Source organism: Bactrocera latifrons, unplaced genomic scaffold, assembly GCF_001853355.1.
Source record: "Bactrocera latifrons isolate USDA-ARS-PBARC rearing strain unplaced genomic scaffold, ASM185335v1 scaffold_14, whole genome shotgun sequence".
Classification (NCBI taxonomy): Eukaryota; Metazoa; Arthropoda; class Insecta; order Diptera; family Tephritidae; genus Bactrocera; species Bactrocera latifrons.
In genome coordinates, this window is record NW_017534852.1 from 1731885 (window position 1) to 1744186 (window position 12302).

General features: G+C 34.5%; 1 protein-coding gene across 1 annotated transcript in view; it reads left to right on the forward strand.

Annotated features, from left to right (window-relative positions):
• The first annotated feature begins 3545 nt into the window (after positions 1-3545).
• LOC108965390 (inactive dipeptidyl peptidase 10) overlaps positions 3546-12302 on the forward strand; it is a 40292-nt gene continuing 31535 nt past the window's right edge. The window contains exon 1 of the mRNA XM_018927750.1: positions 3546-3898. The gene's annotated coding sequence lies outside the window, so the exon portion shown is untranslated. The remainder of the gene's footprint in view (positions 3899-12302) is intronic.

Sequence of the window (12302 nt, forward strand, 5' to 3'; positions counted from 1 at the left end):
CGTCCATCTATCACAACATGATCAAACTGGAGTCTCGTACTGCAGACAGCCCCGAGAAGTCGATCAGCCGCAACCGGTTTCGCCGTGAAAGCTAAACCTTTTATAAATGTTGTAAAAAAGATGTATTTTGTAAAAGCCATAGCATAGCATAAAACGTGCGATCTTGGAGGCCACGCCCTAGGCCCACGACTCGAGATAATGTGTTCAACAAAAGTTTCCTCCTTCCGAAAAAGCGAATAATTACTAAAAATTAATTTTTTTTTACAAAATCTATGTGTTTATTCACTCAAATTATACATTCTAAAAATTCGCATTTCGTTAGGCAGATAGATTAGGTGTGCTGAAAGAATTTTTTTTCTATTTACGTAATTTGATATTCATATTATAATATTTCATATATGTTTTTATTTGTTTAAAATCTTTTACACATTTGTCAATCATGCTAAACTTAAATGTCAACCTAATCGACTGACCAGTCAAAACTTAATTTAATTTAAAAAAATTCTATATGAATCACCCTATACTAATGACGTACAAAGTGCTGCTTAAGTTTAGCACAATAGTGTACGAGCAAAACAATTAGTCAGTACGTCATTTATGCCAACAGCCCTAGGTAGCAAGCAGTCTATGTTTCATAGACGACATGAAAGCGAACACCACAAATAAAACCACTGTTATAACGGACTGTATGCATCAGCCCATGGCAATACGTAAATTGTTGCGAAACAGGAAACTACCGTAAGAGGAAGGAAACCGCGCCACAACTACTGCACAAGCAGCATAAAAGGTCAGGCTTTCGGGCATTGAGTTGTTCGATTGGCTGCAACGGGACTTTTAATTGTGTTACGAGTTGATTTAAATTTATTGAGTAATTGTAGCTAAAAGCGTTTAATTTGCGGCGAACTTCAGTATGTAAAATGGAATTAGTGCACAGCTATTTGTAGACAACAAAGCTCATGTGGATGCTTTGTTGTTGTTGTTGGTAAGCTGATGGTGTTTTGTGTGTGCGCTTATGGAGGACCTTTTGAATGGTGTAGTTAGTTAAGGCTCCAGGCAAGCGTCGCAAATGAATTGACCAAACATTGCAAAACAACACTACAACAACAACATATAGGGTGGTGGGTGTAAAAGTAGCGTAAGGGATAACGCTCAGAATGTGTTGGAGCGATTATGGTTTTGCGCAATTATTGTTTTTGGTATAATTATTGTTTTTGTTGTTGTGTTGTTCGTTGTATTTGTTGCAGTTGTGCGCTTCGTCACGGTCAACGGTGCAAAAATGTAATGAAACTCAAGCCGAAGATATACCGAACGCGCTGAAGGTATTCTACACACATACATACACACCAGCATACACGTAAATCACGTTTTAACTTCCGGTTGAAATGGCGTTTCCTTTTGTGTTCAAGACGGAAGTAGCCGATATTTTATAGCGTTTAAACACTTACTTACTCACGAGCACATTGTGAATTACGTATACAATTGAATGAGTGTGAACTTGTAAAAGCACACACATACATACGCATATATGGTATTTCTATGAGGGTAATCCTTGTTGTATTCTTATACCCAGAAAAATGTTTACTATGTTTGCTACGAAGTTAGTAGAAACCAGAAGAAAACGTTGGATACTCTCTAAAGTGTGTTTGTCTGTTCATCTGTATGTCTGTATGTATTCAAACTAGTCCCTAATTTTTGAAAATAACGTTCTGAAATTTTGCATGCGTCTATTTCACCCCATTATTTTGCTAATTTTTCGGAACCGTATAGCATATAGATGCCTTACAAACTGAACGATCGAAATAAAGTGCTTGTATGGAATACCTTTTCATTTGAAAAGATATCGTCAAGAAATGTGGCGTGGGTTATTGCTTGATACTATGAAGCAATCTCTGAAGAAATTGTTTAGATCGGATCGATTTCACATATAGCTGCCATACAAACTGGACCATCAAAATTAAGTTCTTGTATGAAAAACTTTTTAATTTGACGAGATAACTTCACGAAATTTTGTAAGAATTTCTGATAAAGATATTGCCATAATGTATGAATATATTTTCTAGATCGAATCATTATATCACATAGTTGCCATATAAACTGATCGATCAAAATTAAGTGTTTGTATGGAAAACTTTTTAATTTGGCGAGTTACTTACACGACATTTGGCATGCATTTTTAACAAAGATATCGGTATAATGTCTGAATATATTTTCTAGATCGGATCACTATATCAAATAGCTGCTGTACAAACTGACCGATCAAAAATAAGTTCTTGCATAGCAACTTCTTTATGTCTTTTCTTTGTGAAAGCTGTTTCAGCCGAACTTAACCGTTTTTCTAGATCTTTTTGCAAACGCTACCTGAAATTAATTGCAACTTTATACTTATAGCCACTTAACATTATGCATCAATTGTACTAGGCATTCATACAAGTGTCTTACCTTATGTTAAATTCTATGTTACTTATACGCCATGGCACTGTATGAATGTGCAGTACATTGAATGGAAATTTTTAAAAGCGTATAATTGTTAAATTAATGTTTTTTATGAAAAAAAAGATTAAAATTTAAAAAAAAGATTAAAATTTTTTTTGTAATGCAGACAATTTTATAGTAGAAAGTATGATATGGTTTTTCCAAAATTCTGGACTTACTTGTTTAATGAAAAATAGCAAAAAATCCCTTCTTATATACACAGGAAAAAATATTTAGTTAGGCACACTTTAAAGTGAAAATGTAAGCTTGTTAGCATTGAAATTTTGTTTGAGAGCAAAAACAGAAACTTTAAGATGCGTTTGCAGAAACAGATTAATTTGAAGAAAAACGCGCACCCTAATATAAATATGTATATGAATATCCGTATTATTGTGCATTATATTTTATACATATGTATGTACTATATGTAATATAGCGCATACATATATACTAGTGTATATAATATATAAAGTTTGCTCGAACAAAATGCCTGCTGCGGTGCTTTTGTCTAGCTTGTGTGCCTGTTTGTGTGTGAGTTTGAGTCCTTACAAGTATATACATGTGTGTTTGTATATGCCTGTTTCGCCATGCGTCAATGCGCTTTCTTTCACATTGCAGTCTTCCTCGCCACCGCGCTCCACTTTTGCGCTTTCTGCTTTCCGAACCGCAATACAATAACATAACAACAACAACTACTTAAATAAAATAAAAATTAAAATAAAGAAATAATACGAAGAAAAGTGAAAAGGAAAACAAAAGTGCACGAAACAAAAGAAAAAATACAACAAAAGAAACGCCGACGAAAGGAAGCAGCAAAGAAAGCCAAGCAAAGCAAACAAACAAACAATATACTGGTGTTGTTTATTAGTGTGTGTGAAAGCAGAGTTGCGGGCGCACGCCGACGCCTCCACTACCCACTTGACAGCCTTGCGGTCGGCGTTGCGCTTACGTCGTCTTTTGAACAACGTGTGCGCATGTGTTGTTGTTGTTGTACACGTACATTGAATGCGTACGACCAGTACGCTACCAGCTCGTAACGGTTCATTTGTTTGTGGGTTGGTGCGCGCACACTCACACATACAGGCGCGCGAGCGTGAGTCCGATTTCCTGCGCGTTTCTGTGTGTACGCGCGTTGTGTGTACGTTGCGGTACGCGTGTGTGTGTAACGGTGATTCAACTGTGAAGCGTGACAACGAATATGATTAAAATTACACGTAAGCGGTTAAAGGCAACGCAAACGTACGTAACGAGTTGAATTGAGTCGAGTAGAGAGTGAGTCAAATTGCACGGTATTGCAAGCGGCACACGGCACACGGCAAGTGTTAGCAACAGTGGTGCACAAAGAAACTGTTATAAGGCAGCAGATTATAGTGTCAACGTTAAGGATACCCTAGTTCTTCTATGATAGCGCTTAACAAACAACAAAGTAAGTTTAGATTCCCATTATGCGCTCATAAACTAATTATGTAATATTTTTTTGATCACATACATATTAGGTTGTCAAAAAAGTCTTGCGGTATTTTCGCTAGTTGGCGCTGAGAGCGCGTAGTTCTACTTTTATTCGTCGTATCGGGTCATGCTATACCTTTTTGGAAAGCTCATTTCACGCGCTAACACTTGTTTGATTGATTGTCGTTTCTTTTGAGTCGTTCGTGAGTTATAGCGTCGCAAACATTGAGCAAAACAAAGAGAAAATACGGCATATTTTACAGTACTACTACGATAAAGGCAAAAATGCATCTCAAGCCGCCAATAAAATTTGTGCAGTTTATGGACCCGATACAGTTTCCATTTCCACCGCACAACGATGGTTTCAACGTTTTCGTTTTGGTGTAGAGTAGTCGAAGATGCGCCACGCTCCGGAAGGCCTGTCGTCGAAAATTGCGATAAAATCGCTGAATTGGTCGAAAGAGAACAATTGAAAATTCAACAAAAACAACGCAAAAATACCGCAAGACTTTTTTTGAGAACCTAATATATTCTTAGAACAAAACATCAGAGAATCTATGAAGTATACATGTACATAAATGATCAGCACAATGAGCTGAGCCGATTCATAGTCAAGTCTCTTTTCCTGTCTGTTTATACGCGAACTAGTTCCTCAAGTTTTGAGATATCGATCTAAAATTTTGCACAAATCCTTTGTTTTGCAAGAAGCTGATTATTAGTTGGAGCCCGCAGTATCGGACATATAGCTCCCATACGAAATGAACGATAGGACTTAAGTGCTTGTATGGAAAGCTTTTTCAATTAAAAAGATATCTTCAAGAAATCGGCATGAGTTATTGCCCGAGCTCTTGGGACAATCTCCGAAGATCTTGTTTAGATCGGATCACTTTAGCATATATGTAGCTGCCATACAAACTGAATAGTCAAAATTAAGTTCTTGTATAGAAACTTTTTAATTCGATGATATATCTTCACGAAATTTGGCATTTTGGCAAAGATATCGCTATAATCTCTGAATATATTTTCTAGATCGAACCACTATATCATATAGCTGCCAAACAAACTGAACGATAGGAATCAAGTGCTTGTAAGGAAGACTTTTTACTTCAACCAGATATCTGTACGAGATTGTCATAGATTATTGTTTAAAGCAATGGTGCAATCTGTAAAGAAATTATTCAGATCGGATAATTATAGTATATAGCTGCCATACATACTGAATGCTGGGGATCTGATTCTTGGATAGGAAGCTCTGTCATTTAAAGAGATATTAGGTTATTGTTTAAGGTAGTGGTTCAATCTCTGAAGAAATTCTTACATATTCTTGTACGGAAAACTTTTTTATTAGACAATATATCTTTACAAAATTAGGAGCGATATATTTTCCATGTCATCGAAACATTCTCGAACCAATTGCTCATATCGGACCACTATAGCATATAGTTGTCATACAAAGTAATCGATCAAAATCAAGTTTCTGTAAGGAATATTTTTTATTATATTGATTTTGTGTTTGTGAAGGGTACTAAAGCTTCGCTGCAGCCGAACTTAACTTTTTTAGAGTTTAAAAAAAGCTTTTTAAAGTTTTTGAAAGCAACAATGCAAGGGTTGCCAGGTTACTGTCTGTCTGTGAGTCAATATATATAGCAACTGATTTCTCAGTTTTTGTGAGAATCCAACTGAAATTTTGCACACGTTTTTTATCAATAATAATCTGCATATTTGTAGGAACTACTTGAATAGAATCACCATACATTGTAAATTAATGCAAAACCTAACCTTAATTATCAATATTTATTATGTCGTCTTCAAAGTAGTCCTCACCAGATTTAATAAACTTATGGCAATGATTTTTCCAGTCCTCGAAACACTTTTCATAAGCAATTTTTGGGATGCCCTTCAAGCTGGAGCGTATTTTGTTTTTTCTCTTCAATCGTCAAGCTCTTAAACCCATGTCTCATCGGCATTTATAATGGTCTCCCTGTGTTTACGGTACCTGGCAATTTAATTACCATTTCCTGGTGCTTTTTTGTCACAATGTAGGATAATAATAGAATTGAAATAACAATTGGTGTTTTGATAGGTAATGCTGGCGTTTATGTGTATAAAATAATGAAATTTTATTATTTACATATTTTACTCATACGACATGGTGACCTGTCGATGTAAAATATATGCTGTAGGAATAAAAATGTAATCAAATATAATATAATTTTTTTTGTCGATATGTAATTCGCATTAATGATTGAATAACCCATAACAAAATATATTATTCCATATATATTTTCAATTGCTCAAATCCTTGCATGCTTGCAAATGAGAAAACTCATCAATAATAAAATATCACTCATACGTCCTGCGCACCTTTTATTAATTTGTATTGGAATTCTTTCCTGTATGATATAATTTTGGGGAGTGATGTTAAAAATATGTTTAAAATAATACATTTTTTTTTAAATTTGGTATTATTAAATTAAATCCGGTTATACTGATTTCAATTAGTTGAGCTAATTAAGCAGGTAATTATTTTCCATTAATCGATAATGTTACTCATACGTCGTGGTAACTTTTGGAAAATAATTGTTGGGCTTTGCTAAAGCACTAAGTATAGTTACTTATCATAATTATTTAATAAATATAAAATATTTTGGTTATAATGTTTCAATTAACTTGTGCAGCAAAGAAATTTGGAATATTGATTATATAGTACATTCATATAATATATTGAAGTTACTCATACGCCGTGGTGGCTTGTATGGTTTAAAATCAATTATTTAAATTCATGGTTTTGCAAGCATGCAGCTCATTAAAAATTTTTAAATTTTTGCACATATATTTCAAAGAAAAAATAATATATAGTATATTTCTTTTGTTAACATGTATCATGAAGAAATCTTGAATGAAAATATAAGTGCTGTATCGCTGCGAAATATCACACAACCCATGTAATTGTGTTTGTAAAGTACATATATTAAAATTGAAAATGATAAGTGAAAATGATCGTTCGAAATAAATATAATGAATAAATTATCGTATTTAATACAGATTGTTGGCTAGAATGGGAATCATTATTATGAAATATTTTATGATGAAAAAATGTGTGACGGAAGGCGATTTTGGTATCTATTGCTGAAAATAGAATGAATAGAAACTAGAATTTACTAAGTATCGAAGAATGCCCTTTACTACAGGCTACTAATAAATAGGATTCCTTTAGTCTAAAAACTTATAGCGAAAGTTGCTTATATAACAAATCTGTTGGCAGTATATGTAAAGTTACCTATCGAAATATACGGTCAATACTTCTTTTCTAGGGTACCGAATTCAGACATACTATAGCGCTATAAAGCCATCGCTTTGTAGTTGTGAGGGTTTTGACTCTCGTCTTTAAGAATTACCCAAAGATCTGGGGAACAGCATATATGCGGTCAATGAGTATTTTTCGAGAGAGGTGTTTAATTGTAATCTTTTAAATGATAATTAAGAAAACTAATCCCAAATGCTCCTAGCGTCGAACAATAAGTCTTGAACCCAACAGGAATCAGCTCATTTCGAATACATATAAGTTCTCGTGAGAACGAAGAGGTGAATGTCAAGGTATTTTATTTTTAAACTAGGAAAAGTGGCATCTGAAAAGTGCTTACCATATGGACAACAATCGAAAAAGAGTAGGTCAAAACTTATAAAACTTTACGAGGTACTGCGAACTTGAAGGTTTTTTGTTATACACTCAATCTCTTGAGATTCGTACATGTGAGTCCCGGTTATATAAGTAGATAATATAAGTAAATAAAAGAAAAAACGAACTGCAAATTATTTAGATCTTCGTCTTACCCAGGCATCTTTAAGACATTATAGTAGCTGTGCTGGGCATAAAAAATCGCTCCATGTAGAGTACATAAATCACCCATATAATTTCACAATTCTCCTACACATGTGCATACATCGTCTATGTGCCCACATAGACACACACGCATACATACGAAAGCAAGTGAACAATTTTCCTCTGTTGCCCTCAAATCATTTTCATATTTATTTGCTTGCTTGCAGAAATGCAAAATGATACGAAAAGTTTTAAGTAATAGCTATCAGCATTGTACATTATACAATCTGCCGCATATGTAAGAGAATATTGTGTTGCATGCCACATACTATACAATATGCAGTGCGATGGTGCTCGTTTACTACTTATTTGTATAAATGCTCCTTATTTCATTTCCTCGCTAGTACTGCGTCTCTCTTCTGCTTTATGAAACTGTCTTTCGTCTCGGTTTATTTGCATGAATGGTTCGCCAAAGGATTCAAGGTTGGCTAAGTACTGCATTCACTCAAGGAAATCTAATCCATTATGTGATAAAATATATACTCGTGTCTATTTTCGATTCTCACATGCATATATATTATATAAATACATATGTTCATGTATGGAGTCGCATTGGTTTATAGTGGTATTATTTCTATTATGCTTTATTAAAAATATGATATGAATGTATTTTTTTATTTTTGTAAGAAAGTATTTTTAGATTTTGAATATTTTAAATACTTGTGAGTTATGCGAGTGAAAATTTATATTCAAGTAGATCGTTTATTATTTCCAATTCATGAGTATTAGCATTTTGTGAATTTCTGAGCTGAATTCGAGCGCAAAAAAAAAAAATAATTTTCTCCATTTCGAGGTTCCCTACTTCTTTACAGAAAAAGCACAGGAAATTCAAATTTATATGGCATTTATTTTTTGACGATCGTCTCTTTCAAATGTTGGCCGCGACTACGTCTCAGATGGTCCATCCGTTGAGTCCAATTTTCGATGACTCATTCGAGCATCAACGGATGGACCAAGGCTTAAATCGAAATGGAACTTCAGTTTTTGTAAATCACCACAGGAAAACGATGTGATATCACACGATCTTCGTGACCAATCGACCGGCTCAAAACGTGAAATTATCTGCTCACGGAAATGTTTTCTAAAAAAATCCATTGATTGATGTGATGTGTGGCAAGTGACGTGTGATGTGTGGCAAGAGTGATTTTCGTAAATAATATGAAAATTTATAAAATGTTTACATACCCATTTAGTCAGAAATGGGTCTGTTGCAGAGCAAAATGTGGTTCGAAAACGTCATATCTTCTTGAAACCTTTCGAGGGCCCATAGAGGCTTTGGAAAGTCGGGCGGCTTCAGTTCTTACATGCTGAAATTTAAGATCTCTACGCAAACGGCGCCAAGTCGTTCCATACCTCAGTCCGAGTTGTTGTAAACGATACCGATTCGACTCTCCACGATCTTCGTTTACACTCTTAGCTACTGCTGTTATATTTTCCTCACTGCGGCCTGGATTAGTCTATAGGACGAATATTATAAAGTAATGCTGGGTCAAAGGATGGGTGATGCTGTTGCGAACAGTATGCACTCAAAACATATTCGTTATTGGTCGGCAGAACTAACCGTGCACACACCTTTCGTAAGCCCAAATATTCGGTAAAAATGCAGTAAATCGATGTTTTGGAGATGTTCGATTCAATTTCCATGAATTTCAATGATGGTTTTTTATGAATTCACGCACAGTTTCGATGGAATTTCCGGTGATCACGGATTTTGATTGGTCCCCATGTTGATCGTCATTTATGTTCTCATTAAAATTATACTTGAGTTCTTCTTTTTTGGCTGAGTCCTTGAAAATTTAATTCAAATGAAATATATTTTCAATTATTGTCCAAGAGAAAGAAACATTTAATTTCCGCATGGGAGAGGAAGGAAATGAGGAAGTTTTGGGTGTCAAAACACCTTGTCAGATTTGAGGTTTCAAAAATTTTAATTAAAATTCAGAAGAATTTAAGATGCTTCTTTTCTTACAATTTTAAAAATGTATTTAAAAAAGAAAACCCCTCAAGCTCCCTTTAAAAATTCTGAATCTCCTACTGTTAATGACAAAAATTATATGGTCTTGTAATATGTTGATACTCTGAAGCTAGTGTCTTGAAGTCAAACGACTTATGACGGCACAAGTTTCAAAGTTGAGATTCTTCGACCCGAAGTGCAAATTCGGACTGTGACTAAGATATTTCTCGTATTATTGTGCACTCTTGCATTCTCCACACAAACAATTAAGAGTATTCTACATTATGCAACAAGCTTCAGCTTATTACAATTTCCTAGAATGGCAGAAACTTTAATTACTGTTACTTATGTTGTGGCTGAAGGCTGTCTTGTGCTGACTGCGGCCAGTTTTACCTTCAATGTTAACAGCAAAAACTAACTAGCAATCACACCTACTTCGTATGTTCACTTCTTAAAGTAACGGTACAGCAATGGTAGTTGCAATTGTGGCTACCAATGTTTCGTGCAACTTTTTGGATACACGAATCCACAGATCGTAGTGATAAAGGTACGATTATCCTTGTTGCAATAAATGTTCCGTTACCGTACGGGTAATTGGCAAACAAAATTACGACGAACGATGATGGCGTGCATATGACCAAAAACGATATGTTGCACTCGTATGTAGATAAATATATGTTCAAGTGTATGTATGAATTTCATTACAGAACCCAGCAACAATAATTTCAAAATTTGTAAAGTGTAAAAAGGAAAAGAAAAATAAGAATATTTTTTAACTCGATTCGATATAGTTAGTGATTAGTTTGATTCTCTTTTCTTTTATTATCTTATATGTTGCTATCAAACGCGTTGTGTGAGTAATTATTGCTTATAATAATAATAATAATAATATTATATAATAATAATACCCAACGGTTACCCTCCTTCCGCCCAACCGACGCGAGGGGCGCAATCCGCGAACGAGCGGAAATAGCCGAGTCATAAAAGGCAAGCGAGTTTTAAGCATTGCGATCTTAAGCTGTGCAGCTACAGAAACAAAAATTTCAACAGCCAAAATTAAGAATTAAAATTAATTAATTTATAATTTTTAAATGTTATTTGTTAAGAGTAGATAAAATAATTTTTTTAATGGTGAATCTGTTAGATCAAATGTGCTGGAATGAGAATTGAAATCGTGATATATGCGGCGGAATGGTTCGTTTAACTCGATTTGTTCTAGAAAATTTTAAAAGTAAAGGTCTAAACTGCCTGGTAGAGCGAACGGGAACGTTAAAATTAATATCAGATAAAAGAGATGGGCTACAGACTGACCCATTCATGAGTTTTTCAAGAAATATTATACCAAGCATCTCCCTACGATTAGCGAGTGTCGGGAGATCTATAAGCTTTAAACGGTTAGTGTAAGGGGGAAGATTTAAACTGGGATTCCAATGCAAATGATTTAAGGCAAAAAGTAAAAATTGTTTTTGAACGAACTCTAACTTATCCGAATGGACTTGGTAACTAAGGTTCTAAACCATAGATGCATACTCTAATATAGGCCTCACCAGAGATGTTAAAAGAATTTTCGTGGTCTCTAAATTCTTTAGACCAACGTTTAATAAAACCAAGAGCACCTTTAGCTTTAAAAACCATGGAACATGGATGTGTGAAGATTAAAATTGAGTTTGGGGTCCATAGTTACGACCAAGTCAACAAAACTGCATACTTGCTCCAACCTAAAGTTTTGTATTACGTATGAAGTAGTGTCTACAGATCTACGCGAAAAGCACATCGTTTTACATTTTTTAAGGTTCAATGGCATGTCATTTCTAACACACCAAGAAACTAGGTTGTTTAAGTCTGTTTGCAACTGACATCTTTCGTTATTCGAGGTGAATGATTTAAAAAGTTTTACATCGTCAGCATACAATAAAACTTTTGAAAACTTAACAACAGATGATATGTCATTAATAAATAACAAGAACAGAATTGGTCCAAGATGGCTACCTTGAGGAACGCCTGAAGGCACATTGATTATTTCGGAAAGAGTATCGTTAAATATGACTTGTTGAATTCTATTACTAAGATAAGAAGCAACCCAGTTTAGAAATATTGGTTGAAAACCAAGAAGATCAAGTTTATTCAAAAGAATTGAATGGTTTACTTTATCAAAAGCTTTACTAAAATCTGTGTATATAACATCAGTATTCTTATTCTCCCTAAAGCCCGTTGATACATGTGATACAAATTCAARCAAATTARTTRTTGTRGATTTCCCTTTACGAAAACCGTGCTGAGAACAAGAAATTAGTGGAGAGATCCGGAGGGATATGTCGTCTATTTGCTATTCCCCTATAGTTTTCAATAGATGACCAAAATTCACTCTTATGTAAAGGAATTATAAATGACTTTTTCCATATGGATGGAAATAAGCTTTGCATAAGAGATGAATTAAATAGTTTTGTTAGTGGTTGGTATATATAGTTGACACATTTCTTAAGAAAGCACGAGGGAATCATATCTGGGCCGTAATTGTATGATTGTTCTAACATATTTAACTGA